A 14,295-nucleotide genomic window follows, 5' to 3' on the forward strand; every position below is an offset into this window, starting at 1 on the left:
TTTGTTTTTAATGTTTTACTTACTATTTGTTGGACTATCAGTTGAAAAATATCACTGCTTCTGAATCCTCATTTGTACAATAACCCTTCACAAATTTCAAGATCATTATCAAGTCCCTTGTGTGCCTGTTGTTTCCCAGCCCTCACTTTGCTTCATTTTTGAGAGGTTTTAAAGAAAAGAATTCTTTTAAACACTTAGTGTATCATTAGGTCTTAACCTGCTTGAAGACAGGCCCTTGTTTTCACTCTGGCGAAGCAGAACCTAAAACATTAATAGGAATTCTAACTATGGAAGATACATATCAAAGCCAGAGGAAAACAAAGTATGTATTATCCCCTTCTACTAAATGAAGGTTAAACTCCTTCCAAAGACTAAGTTTAAAATAGTTGTTATGCAGCCAGTCAGCATGCAAGGTGACTGGAGATAGAGGAATCTTGGCCCCAGACGGGAAGTGTTTAAAAATGGACAGAGGGTTCTGGGGTAAACTCCTCCAGACCAGAGACTGAGTCTTAATCCACAGTGATTCCCTGGGACCAGACTCATGTCTGGCACCCTTTATTGGCTAGAAATCTCTGTTAAGCAGAATTGAAATAGTTGTTACGTCTAGAAACTTAATAAGACTATACAAGAGTACTTTTATGTAGAAAACCAGAAAATATAAAAGTTAAAACCTAATAATATTGATATTATAATTCTTTTAAAAGTGATACAACAAGAATATTAACTTTTCAAAGAATATCACTATATATTTTTTAACTATTGAAAAAATATTTCAAGCCTCATTAGTTCTGGGTCATAAACCACTGTCTCTTTCCTGGCTCTGATTACAAATAATCAGAAGGTTTATAAAAAAATTTCATTTGTCTACATGGAATAGATTCATTCTGATACATTTGGCCTTCAGTAGACAGGGCCATTCTACAGCATTCATCCTAAGCTACCATTTTCTTTGATGGCTGACATTCATATGTATACATGTAGCAAGGCACCAGTTTCATAAATGTATGAAAGAAACCTACTTATAGCATGCAGTAATCCAAAAACTTCAAATTCTTCTGCCTTGCAACTCTGTAAGAATAATAAACTCCCTTGTGGGGTTGTGGTTCAGTGTGAGATAATGAATATAAGTCACTTAACACTTACCTGGCACATAGAAGATAGTAGACACTAAATTAATGTAATTAGTGATTATAGAAGCAATAGTAATAATGAGAACAGATTTAGCTGTCAGGCAGACCTGAATTCAAATCCCAGCCCAGCCATTTTACAGCTGTATAACTTTGGGCAAGCTTTTAAATCTAAATCTCAGCTTTTCCATTTTAAAACTTGGACATGTTAGCACCTACCTCAAAGCATTTTTGAGAGGACTGAATGAGATAATCCACTGTAAAAACTTAGTAAAATGAATGTTGCTTGGTATGTACTCAATAAATGTCCATTATTATTGTCATATCATTATTAATAATATTAATTAGTTTTGCCTGTAGTTTACTCCATAGGAAAATGTCGAATGAATTAGATCTCAAGAAAAAGCAGTCAGTAAAACAGTCCCAAACATTCTGCCTTGGAATATTTCAGTAAAGGCAAAATTAATTAATTAATGGTAGTATGAATGATAATTCTTATCCAATTATGATGTATTTGGTGATTCAATTTGAGATTCAAATGAATCTCAAGCCTTGAATGGAAAGAAGTTGCTGATTTAGTATAGTAATTGTAAACGGAGGTAGGTGTGTATACATTGGGGACCACTTGGAGCTTTCTCAAGATAATATTCCTCTGTTTCCTAAAACCGAGACATCCTAGACAGGCAGTGTAAGTAGGCATAAGAGTTTGATAAATACCCACTTTTGGTCTATGATATGTTCTCCCTTCCATTCTGAGGATCATTCATTTATTTATAAGATTAATAATTAAAATGTATTGGTAAGGATTTGGGCTAAGTATAAAATGTTTGAAGAGAAATAGACCAAAAACAAAACATTAAAAGGACTTTGAAGGCTATTTATCTACCCTTCCATTTTAAAGATGAGGGCACTGAGATAAAGATTGCCTTGGCATACAGCTCAGTAGCTATGGGACTCAGGCTGGGCTTAATTCCTTCTTTACTACACTACTCTGTTACAACTCTGCAAAAAATAAAGATAATGGACTCACTGACCAAGCCGGAGTTTGTATCAGCTAGAGAAATTAGAATATTTTGCTGTAATTCACTGGTGGATCCTTTGATCTATGAAAATCCTATCATGTTTTACTTGACTACTGTTCAACTTTGGTACGTAATATGTTATAACCATGTATTGTTTTGTTAATTGAATGTGGGGAAAATTAGTTTAATTATTGAATGAACCATTGTACCCTGTGGCCCCATGAAACCTCAGCTAACCCATGCATCTGCTTTTCTTCCCCTAACTATAATTCATTTGTATAGCCAATGATGGGACTTGGCTCCATAGCCCTCAAAACTTGGGGTTTTCCCATTGTGTATTTATTTTATTTTTGGGGCCCTCAGATATTTCAAATCATTAACATCATCCTTCAGAGACTGAGAATTGATTATTACAGAACATTAATAACATATTAAGGTCTCAGGCTTCACTTTCTCCTAGGGTTGTAAAAGGCTACTGTTTAATTACAATGAGTTTCATCCTCAAAAAAATGTCCCCTTGTGGTAGATATCTACAACAGCCTCAGAACACGCATTGTCTCGTGTTTAAATATATCCCCCCAAAGCATGCCATTCTCTTATCCAAGAGTTCTAAGAAATATTTCATGGCATCTCAATGGCACTGATTTGGTCACAAGTCTGCCTCTAAACAAATCACTACAGACAGGGAAATATGAGACTTTGTGTGGCCACACATGACTTAGATACCATCCCTAGGTCAGGGTTGATGACAGCTACACTGTGTGTGTATATATATATACACACACATATATATTTGTATATACATTTGTATATACATTTGTATATGTGTATGTATATACAAATATATGTATATATGTATACATATATGTATATATACACACATACTATTATATATACACTATTATATATTATATATACTATATATTATATATACACTCTATATTATATATAATATGCTATATTTTTTATATATATATATATAAAAAATAGATTTCCTGGTGTATAGTGTGTGTATATATAGTGAGAGTGGCAAGTGGTGGATCCCCATTGAACAACTGGGAATTGGGAATGAATTAGATTTTGATAAGCCAAAAACTAATGAATATCCACTATTCTAGGGAAGATCACTGAGCCTTGAGTTGTCAGGATGACAAGACTAGAAATCTTTAGTTAGGAAAGATGAAGGCTGAGAGAGCACCTAATGGAAGTCTTTAAAACTGTACACAATTTTGTATGAATGAAAGTCAAATCCTTAGATATTAAAATGAGAATACCACCTTTAAAATTCTGAAAGGTATTTTAGCAGTGAGAATTGCTATTTCATGTAAAAAGCAATATTTTTGTAGAATTCTCTACCATCAAGAGGCTATACCTCTAAAAAATATAATTAATTCAGAAGATTCAGGAGAAATAAAGCCTAAATTAATAATGAAGAAAAGGAATAAAACACCTAAAATGCATGTTTAAGTTCAGAACATCCAAGACTCTCATGACCCCCTCTGAAAACAAAGTTAAATGACCCTCTTGAGCAATCCATGTACTCTCCTGGATAGTCCCCCAACCTCATTAACCTAGTTCAACTCAGCAAGCATGATGGAAACATTTTTACATGCAGTTTTAAATCCCTGAAAGAGTTTTAGGGATTAAACAAAGCAGAGAGATGCAACCAGTCTATAAAGAAAAAGCGCTTTCTATTGTATCATTTCTACAGCCAACAGACAAAAGAAAATGCAGCTGTAATCTGCATAAGAGAATCAAGAGGGTAACACAAACATGTTTTAAAATTCAAGGATCCAAAAACAAATCAAATAATTGTGTATTAGAGCTAAACAATTATATTCAGATTTTTTATTTTCTATTTTTAAAATTTTTCCAATTTATAACTGATAGTTAATATAATTGTTCTTCAATTATATTACCATTTACATTAGAAGACATAAAATATTATAGAATATTCATAGCCTTATAACTGACTATTGGATAAGTAAAGGAACTTCAGCTTCCTTTTCATGTGGCTCTCCTGAAATAAAGGTCTGATAAAGTTTCTGATTCATTCATTGTAATTTATTTCATCAAAAAAGCTAGAAATCCTTAAGAATGTAAATGCGTCCTTTGAGCAGGCTTTCATTCTCCTTTATTTTTTCTTGGGGTATTGTGCTTTCCTGGTAATTGGGCCACTGAGGAATGATGAAAAGAATGATCTATTTCAACATTTGTGGCTCATTATAGGCACTGAGGGACAAAGTTGAAATGAAAGGTCATAATGAGATTTAATTGTTCTTCAAGCTTGTCATAGATAGGAATAGAGGCATACCTTGGGAAAAAAAATTGTATAGAAATAGAACTTTTCTTTTTAAGTTATGCAAAATGCATTGAGAATGTGCATTTAAGGCAAATAAATGTTTTCAGGGATATCAAGTGTGGTTCCAAACTGTGGAAGGTAATTTGAAATAAAATCCTTTTTAAAAAATGTAGACATTACATTTGTAGAAATTTGGGATCCATGAACCCAGGATCCTTCTTTTTCTTAATGGATGTGGCGTCAGTGTGGGAGAAGGTGCTTGATTTTTTTTTTCTGTGCTAATTAACAGTGATCAAACGTATAACAACATGAGTAAAGCCATACACATACTTGCTCATTCATTAAACAGCTATTCATTGGGCTCATTCTGTGTGCTGGAAATACAACATTGGGTGATATAAAGTCTTTGCCAAGTGGGGAGTCTAGTAGGAAGACAGAAATTAAATTTAAAATATTAAATTATGATTGTAATAAGTGACACAAACGATAAGCAAGAGTGTGATTGAAATGTCCAACTAGGATACCAAACGGGTGAAAGGAGTGACACTGGATTGCATCTTGAAGGGAGAGTGAAATTGATGGGTGGGGCGAGTGAGGGGCAGGACTAATGGCAGGAAGGGACAGCAGTGATATTCTAAGCAGAGGGAACTATGTTGCTGAAGGTCCTAGGTGGAGTGGGATTGAGGAATGGAAGTGGAGAGGGAAGCAGAGGCAGAACACTACTCCTTGAAGCATAAGAATCTGAAGCTTTATAAACCAAGAACAATGCACATTAGTGGGAGAGCTTTTAAAATGCATGCCACTGCATTTCATTTTGAAAGTTATCCTTTTCCACAGTTAGAGGAATCAACTGGAGAGGTATAAGCACAGGTACATGGAGACTATTTGGGTGCTCATTTCTATGGTCCGAAACCAGATGGTGGTGGCTTGGCCCACTAGGGATGGCAAAGTTAATGGACAGCAATAGAAGGATTTGGAAGATATTTAGGAGGCAGAGTCAAGAATACAATGGATAGAGTGAGGTAGAGTGAGGTGAAAGTGACCCCCATGTTTCTAGACAGGATGGATAGAGGGGAGGGGATCCCCAACATAGGGCACATCAAAAGCAAAGGATGTCTTTTAAAGACTGAATTCTGGAAATGGTGTTAGTCTCATATCCAAGCAGAGATAAGGAGTTGACATGTGGGTCTGGAATACAGAGGAAAAGTCTAAACTAGATAGATTTGCAAGTTTATTTAACAAACTGACTTGGAAACACTCACTTTTACCAGTCACTGTCTAAGCACTTTATCAATACTAAATCATTTAATCTTCCTAACAACCCTCTGAGGCAAGTACGGTTGTTAGACTTACTTACCTACAAGAAAGCTGAGGCCCAGAATTCTTAAAATCACCCGGGTAGGAGTACAGAGCCAGGATTCAAACCCGGAGAGTCTGGCTCCAGAGTCCACATGCTGAACCGCTAGGCTTCTAGACAGTACGCAGGAATCGAATGGGTGTGGGTGAGTAAGAGAGATGTAGAATAACAGGAGGAGAGAACAGAGGCTTGAGGAGGTCAAACTTTTAAATCAGCAGAGGAGAGTAAATTGGTAAAGCGGCCATATCACTTCCACAAATCCATAAGACCCATTTGTCCCAAAATGTTTGTCTGGCAAGGCCTCACCCTTTCAAGGCAGCTGAGCCCACTGAGGAGTCACATGATCCTTCATCTCTATTAGTCTGGACACCCTCACAACCAGACACAAAGTCTCAGAGATTTATCTTGTTTGAAAAGCCAGGACAGATCTACCACACCGCTTTCCAGGTTCTGAACAACTGTTTCTCCAAGGCTAACTCTTTTGCCAATAACTTGACTTGTATTATTTTTAGTGAAATATCATGTAACAAGCTGCTCCTAAAATATTTCCAGCTCAGAGTGCTGGCAAGAAAAAGATAAAAAAAGAAGAAGGCTGGAAGCTGAGAGTGACAGTGGAAAAAGAAAAGGAATAATGGAAAAGGAAGGCAAAACAAAACAAAATAAAAACAAAAATTGTTGAAAGAAAATATGATCTTTTAAATTGAGAAGGGTGAAAAGTTATTAACACGTCCCAGTCAATTTTAATTTCAAGGAATGCACACCCAGCCATGCCTGCAACTTTTCTAATTAAGCAGTTACCCAGTTCATTTTCAGTGATGTTCGTTTGCTCTCACTCATTGTGGACTTTCACAGTAACCCCTGGCATCAGAAAGCAGTGTGGTGTAATGATTACAGGTACAGGCTCTGGAATCAGTGCCATGTGTGTGTGAGTCCTGACCGCATTACGTGTTAATTGTGTGATTTCAGGAAGTTACTTATCTACTCCGTCTGTTTCCTCAACTGTAAAATGTGGATGATGATATCTACTAATAAATTCTACTTCATATTGTTCGTATGAAGAAGAAATATTTGAAATAGTATTTGACTTAGTATAATATATACCACTCAAAAAGTTTTTGTTAAACTTCTTTTTTTTTTTTTTTTTCTGAGATGGAGTCTCGCTCTGTGGCCCAGGCTGGAGTACAGCGGTGCAATCTCGGCTCACTGCAATCTTCACCTCCCGGGTTCAAGAGATTCTCCCGCCTCAACCTCCCAAGTAGCTGGGACTACAGGCGCTCGCCACCACACCTGGCTAATTTTTGTATTCGTAGTAGAGACTGGGTTTCACCATGTTGGCCAGGCTGGTTTTGAACTCCTGACCTCAGGTGATCCACCCACCTCAGCCTCCCAAAGGGCTGGGATTACAGGCGTGAGCCACCACGCCCGGCTGCCTTTGTTAAACTTCTTATTGTTATTATTAGAAGTGCTGGTGCTCTTCAGGTGTTTTTAGCAACATACCGTGATGCATTCTAGAGCACCAAGGTGCCATATTAAGAGTCATTTGTGTTTACCAGCCATTAAAGGAGGGTTTTTGATGTTTAATTAGAGTATTACCAACTGAATTACTCTCAATTATTGTTTGTATCAGCATTCCATCAGAGAAGCAGAAACTGTGTGTGCGTGTGTGTGTGTGTGTGTGTGTGTGTGTGTTGAAAAGGAGCAATTGGTCCCAAGTACTTGACTTTATGCGATTGTGGGATCTGGCTCAACAGTCTCTGCAAGGCTGTTGCCTTTCCATCTGACACTGGATCTTGAAGCCACAGAACGGGCTGGCAGGAAGGGGAGATGGATGGAAAGCTAGGAGAGCAAGGATAGACTGGAACCCACAGTAGAAGCTTGAACCCAAAAGGGCAGCCTGAGACCTACATCATCTCGTTTCCTCTGACCTGTATGATATGGCTGTCCTGCAGAAGTGGTGGCCTTTCATCATGGAACAAAACACACACAAATGGCCCAGGAGTCAGGCAAGCTGCAGAAATCTCCAGGAAATGGTGGTCAGTTATAGGCCCATCAGCTGCCTTGTGCCAGCAGGGTGAGCTAGCAACTGGATGGCAATGAATGCGAACTACAGATGGCTGCTGCCTCACTCTGCCTGATATGCCACTCAAATCTCTCTGTGGCCTGACCCCACTGGAAGTGTGCAGGAAAGGGAATTCTGGGAAATGTATTTCAGTTTAGGTGATTGTTGACACATTGCAAAGCCACCAAATAGTTATTGCCACAGATATTTAAACTGGCTGAACACTATGCCAACTGCTTTTCATTACTTATTTCATCTGTTTTAGCCACAGCCCCACAAGCCTATCCATTTGTCATAGGTGAAGAAACCGAGGAAAAGAACCCTGTCTTGAATAACTTGGCCAAGGTCAGATTTATGAGATTTATTTATAAACGATGACACTTGCAGCAAGCTCTTTGAGTTAGTGTCTGCATTAACTAGATTTATCTATCATTGGACTTCCTCTCCAAAACAGCATAGCTAGTCATTGCAACAGATAATTATCTCACAGTTTCCATCCCTACTCTTGTTAAAAATAATAGGGCAAGATAGGCCCAAGGCACTGATGTACCAAATGACAATGTTATACTCTTAGAATCTTGTGAAAATGAAGTAACTTTTCAGGTACTGCTTAAATATAAATATTCTCTTAAAATTAAATAAATATCAATGCCTAATAGAATTATTCCTTAGGCTCAATTAATTTCATTTCAAAAGCTATAACTTAGTTATATTCTAGTTGTAAGTCATAGCTAGTATACCATTATCTTATATGTGGGTATGTAATTTGCATTAAATTATTAAGAATTTAAATGTGAATCATCATTGTCACTTAGCTTACAGTAATCAATATCTGTGAAACTGAGATCCCTGCAGATAGTCATGGGATGCCTCCCACACAGACAAAATTCCAATTTACTAGCTAAAAGATGGTTATAAAGAAAATATGGGGTAATTGCTGTGTAAGATATTGATCTGTATGCAGATAATAGCTATAAACTCTGGACATAATGTAAAAAGTAGCTAGCTGAAGTCACTAGAGAGTGAAGTGATACAAGCAAATTCTTATAAGTAGTTCATCCTCCTGGGAAAGGAGCTGATAGAGTGAGTTTCTATGTTTGTCCTTTTAGCCTGGGATAAGGTGCAGTCAGTGGGGATTGAGTAACACTGGGACACTGGTGGGGGAAAAACTGCAGTCTTTTTGTTCCAGGGACCCAGAAGACTTAATCTGAGGAGACCACAGTCACTACAGAGGAATAGCCTGTAAGGAAAAGGATCAGAGAGAAGATCTCCAAATTCTATCTGCTTTTATTTTCAATAACTCTTGAACCACACGTGTCAAGTAGGCTCAAAATAGCTCTGCTAAAGACAAAAGATATGAACTGCATTTGGAGATGCTACATAAGAAATTGAGTTTTCATTTCAAACCAAGTAAAATTGCTTGCTAAAACTAGCTAACAGTTATCAGAGAAAAGCATCAGAATCCAAGTTCCACAACTTAACATTCATAATACTCTGGGTACATCAACATTACTTGACAATAAAGAACATGGAAAATGGGACATAATCGTAAGAAAAAATTAAATAAATCTAACTATCAAATAATCCAAATATTGGACTGATCAGACAAGGATTTTAAAGCCATTATTATGACCCTGCAATAAAGTAAAAAAAAAATGCTTATAATGAGTGAAAGGTAGGGAACTTCAGCAGGGAAACTGAGCAAGTAAAAAGAAAACAAATATAAATTCTAAAACTGAAAAATATAACTGAAATTTTAAAACTGTCAGATAGATTTAAGAGTGTGAGAGGCCAGAATATGTCACCCCAAAATATACCTCTTTGGCATAGTGACTGTTGCACTGATGGCAATTAAAAAGCAGCAGATGCAGAAAAACTCTTGTGTTTACCCCTCATTTGCCTAAAAGCTGAACACAAATTAATAAAACCAAAAGATATCCCACCTCCCTTCTCTGCCAGGGAGAACAAAAGTTAACTTTAGACCCTTGTAGACCTGGAGATAACACCAAAGAAATCTATATTTATATAATTTATATGCCTTCTCACAATTTAATGGCCATAGAGATTCAAAACTCTTTTCATTTTCTTGTCATTCCTCTAAAAATTTACTCTTCTTTGTTGACGATGCTATATAAGCTGAAATTCAAAGCCACCTCTTTGAGAATTACTCATTCTCTGGGTATCTCTCATGTATATATGAAATATCCATGTTAATAAACTTCCGTTTTTCTGTTGTTAAAGTGTCTTTTTTTTCACAGAAGTCTGTAACTGAAAATTTATGAGGGTCGAGAAAAATATATATATTTTTCTTCCCCTACAAAAACAAAGTAGCAATGACAGAGAAAAGGGCAAGTGAACATGAGGATAGACCAATAAAATTATTTAAAGTGAATATCAGAGAAAAAAATAAGAAAATGAACAGAACCTCAAGGATCTTGTGGATTATATAAAATAGTCCAACATACGTATAATTGGAATTCCACAAGGAAAGAGGAGAGAGAATTGGGCAAGGAAAAAAAAATGTAAAAAATAACAATCAAAATTTTCCAAATTTTATGAAGCATAAAAATATTAAATATGATCAAGAAACACTAAGCAGGACAAACATAAAGGAGGCTTTGCTTGGGAACATCATAAACTTTTGAAAGCTGAATATAAAGAGCAAAACTTGAGAAAATGAGAAAATGATAGATTACATATAAGGGAACAATCATTTAATTTGCAAATTGCTTCTCATCACAAATTATGGAGACCAGAAAAGAGTGTAAAAACATTTTTTAAGTGCCAAAAGAAAAACAAAAAACAAAAAATTGTCAACCTAGAATTCTGTATCTAGTGAAAAAAATTCTTCAAGAATGAAGGTGAAATAAAGATTCTCACATAAAGGAAAACTAAAAGAATGTATCATCAATAGGCCTGCACTTAAAGAAAATGCCAAAAGAAGTTATTTAGTGGAAGGGAAATAATTCCAAACGGACACAGAAATCCTCAAAAAAAGAGTATCAGAAATGAAAATATTTGGGTAAATTCAAAGACTATAATTTTTTAAATCCCCTTAATTTCTTTACCATACATATGAGTATGTAAGAGTTTAAAGGGTAGTCCACAAGACCACCCTCACTTCTGATACCAACTAGAAGTCTGAGGTCTCCAAGACCACCCTCAGATTCAATAATTCTCTAGAAAGACTCACAGAACTCACTGAAAGCAGCTATACTCATGGTTATGGTTTATTACAGATTACAATCAGCTGAGGAAAGAGACAGAGACACATGGGTAGAGTCCAAGAGAATTCCATGGATGGAGCTTCCAGTTGTCCTTTCTCAGTGTTCATGGAAATGATGTATAACAAGATATATAGAGTAGTGCCAAGTGGGGAAACTCACCTGAATCTTGTTCAAGATTTTATCATGGCTGTGTCACATAGACATGATGGACCATCCACACAGCTGATCTTAGTTTCCAGCCCCTCCAGTAGTTGAGCTGACACCATAGGACCCAAAATTTCCACTATACATTACATTGCTATATTTGATGTGGCTTAAAGCCCTCAGGTAAACAGACACTCTTATCAGGCAGCACATTCCAAGGGCTTCAAGATTACCTTCCAGAAGTCAAGGGCACAGGGCAGACCTCCCTTTGAGCAAGATTAATTCTTTACCACACAGTGTTTAATGCCAAAATTATAACAGTGTCTTGTGACAATGTTGATAATGAATTGTTGAGAGTGAATAATGACAATGTTGATGATGAAGGTAGATGTAGCATAAAGGATGAGGACAGGGTATGTATCTACAGGCTGGCAGGATTCTATATTTTATGTGAAATGCTGTAATATTAATTGTTATTTGGTCTATGAAAATATTAAGATACATATTTTATCCATAGAACAGCCGAAAAGGCAAAGTATACCTAAAAAGCCAATGGGAACATTTTTAAAGTTTCTAAAAATATTCAAATAATTTAAAAATACAGATAAAGAGTACTAATAGAATTTTAAAAGAGGAAATAAATATAAAATAAAGAATAAATGTTTTTATTGGTTGGGTGGGTAAAAACCACACCCAACCATTACTAGACCTAATATACCCAGTGAAATGCAGATGTTATCAGAATGTGAGGGGAAAAAAACAAGACTCCAGTGTAGGCTGTTTTTAAGAGATACACTTTAAATATAAAGACAAAGTTTGAATGTAACTAGATGGAAAAAGTATAGCATGCAAACAGTATAGATAAGAAGGATGGAAAGCCCATAATGGGATGGCTAGTATTAAAAAAAGCAGAGGCCAGGCATGGTAGCTCTTTACACCCATTAGGATGGCTGGTATAAAAAAAAGCAGAGGCCAGGCACAGTGGCTTATGCCTGTAATCCCAGCACTTTGAGAGGCAAGGCGGGTGGATTACTTGAGGTCAGGAGTTCAAGACCAGCCTGGCCAACATGGTGAAACCCCATCTCTACTAAAATACAAAACTTAGCCAGGCATGGTGGTGGGTGCCTGTAATCCCAGCTACTCAGGAGGCTGAGGTAGGAGACTTGCTTGGACCCAGGAGGCGGAGGTTGCAGTGAGCCAAGATTGTGCCACTGCACTCCAGCCTGGGCTACAGAGCAAGACTCAGTCTCAAAAAATAAAATAAAAATAAAATAAAATAAAAACTTTTAAAAAGGCAGAAAATACGTGTTGGTGAGGATGTGGAAAAACTGGAGCCCTTGTGCACCATCAGTAGGTGATATGGTTTAGGGTTGTGTCCCCACCCAAATCTCACCTTGAATTGTAATAATTTCCACGTGTCAAGGGTGGGACCAGGTGGAGAAAATTGAATCATGGGGGTGGTTTCTCCCACAGTGTTCTCATTATAGTGAGTTCTCACGAGATCTGATGGTTTTATAAGGGGTTACCCCCTTTGTTTAGCACTCGTTCTCTCTCCTGCTACTCTGTGAAGAGGAGCCTTCCACCATGATTGTAAGTTTCCTGAGGCCTCTCCAGCCATGGGGAAATGTGAGTCAATTAAACCTCTTTTCTTTATAAGTTACCCAGTCTCGGGTATTTCTTCATAGCAGCATGAGAATGAACTAATACAGTAGGAATGTAAAATGGTGCAACTGTTATGGAAAACAATACAGCAGTTCCTAAAAAAATTAAAAATAGAGTTACTACATGATCCAGCAATACCCATACTTCTAGGTGTATCACCAAAACAATTGAAAACAGAGTCTTGAAGAGATATTTATACATTCATATTCATAGCATTATTCATAACGGCCAAAAGGTGGAGGCCATCCAAATGCCCATTCACAGATGAATGGATAAACAAAATGCAGTATATACATACAATGAAATATTATCCAGCCTTTAAAAGAAAGGAAATGCTGACACATGCTACAAAATGAATGGAACTTGAAGACATTATGCTAAGTGAAATAATCCACTCCCAAAAGACAGCCAAATACTGTACAATTTCATTTACATGAGGTATCTAGTGCAGTCAAACTGATAGAAACAGAAGTAGAATGGTGGTTGCCAGGGACTGGCAGGAGGGGGAAATGAGGAGGTGTTGTTTAATGGGTATAGTTTCAGTTTTGAAAGATGAAAAAGTTATAGATGTTGGTTATAAAACAATGTGAATATACTTAACTGTACACTTAAGAGTAGTTAAGATAATAAATTTTATGTGTATTTTACCACAATTAAAATTTTTTAAAAGGATGGAGTAGTTTTATTAACAGCAGATGAAATAGATTTTGTATTTTACAATTCCTTTATAAAAAGTTAGATGGACATTTCATACTGATAAAAGACAAAGCATCTGGAAAACCTAGCAATCACCAATGCATATGTGCCTAATAAAAAACTTCAAAATACAAGAAGCAAAAATTGACAGAATTAAACAGAAAAATAGATAATACCACAATTATAGTTGAAGATTTTTATATCTCCCCCATGGCAATTAATAGAACACTCAAACAAAAATCAGAGAAGTTCTGAACAATACTTTCAGCAGTCTTGACCTAATTATTATACATAGAACACTATACCAAACAAGTGCAAAATTGCAAAATAAACTTTTTTCAAGAGTGCATGGTGAGTTCTTGAGGGTAGACTATATTCTGAGCCATAAAATAAGTCTCAATTGAAATCATAGGGAGTATGTTCTCTGAAGAAACTGCAACTAAATTAGAAATTAGTTGAATGTGTAAGAAAATTTTAAATATGTAAAAATTAAACAACACACTTCTAAATAATCTGTAAGTCAAAGAATAAACCACGAGGAAAATATTTTGAACTGAATGACAATGAAAAGACAACATAGTAAAATTTGTGGGAGGCAGCTACAACTGTGTTTAAGGGGAAATTAGAGCTTTTAATACTTATGAAAAATAAATATAGGACATACAGTCATGCACTGCATAACGATGTTTTGGCTAATGA

At 36.3% G+C, this 14,295-nt stretch overlaps 1 long non-coding RNA gene across 2 annotated transcripts in view; it reads right to left on the bottom strand.

The window, feature by feature from the left end:
• LOC104001494 (uncharacterized) overlaps positions 1-6,235 on the bottom strand; it is a 213,941-nt gene extending 207,706 nt beyond the window's left edge. For both annotated transcript variants that reach the window (XR_010147990.1, XR_010147991.1), the window contains exon 1: positions 5,809-6,235. This is a non-coding gene — a long non-coding RNA (uncharacterized LOC104001494). The remainder of the gene's footprint in view (positions 1-5,808) is intronic.
• Between the last annotated feature and the right edge of the window lie 8,060 nt (positions 6,236-14,295).

This window comes from Pan troglodytes, chromosome 10 (assembly GCF_028858775.2).
Source record: "Pan troglodytes isolate AG18354 chromosome 10, NHGRI_mPanTro3-v2.0_pri, whole genome shotgun sequence".
Taxonomy (NCBI): domain Eukaryota; kingdom Metazoa; phylum Chordata; class Mammalia; order Primates; family Hominidae; genus Pan; species Pan troglodytes.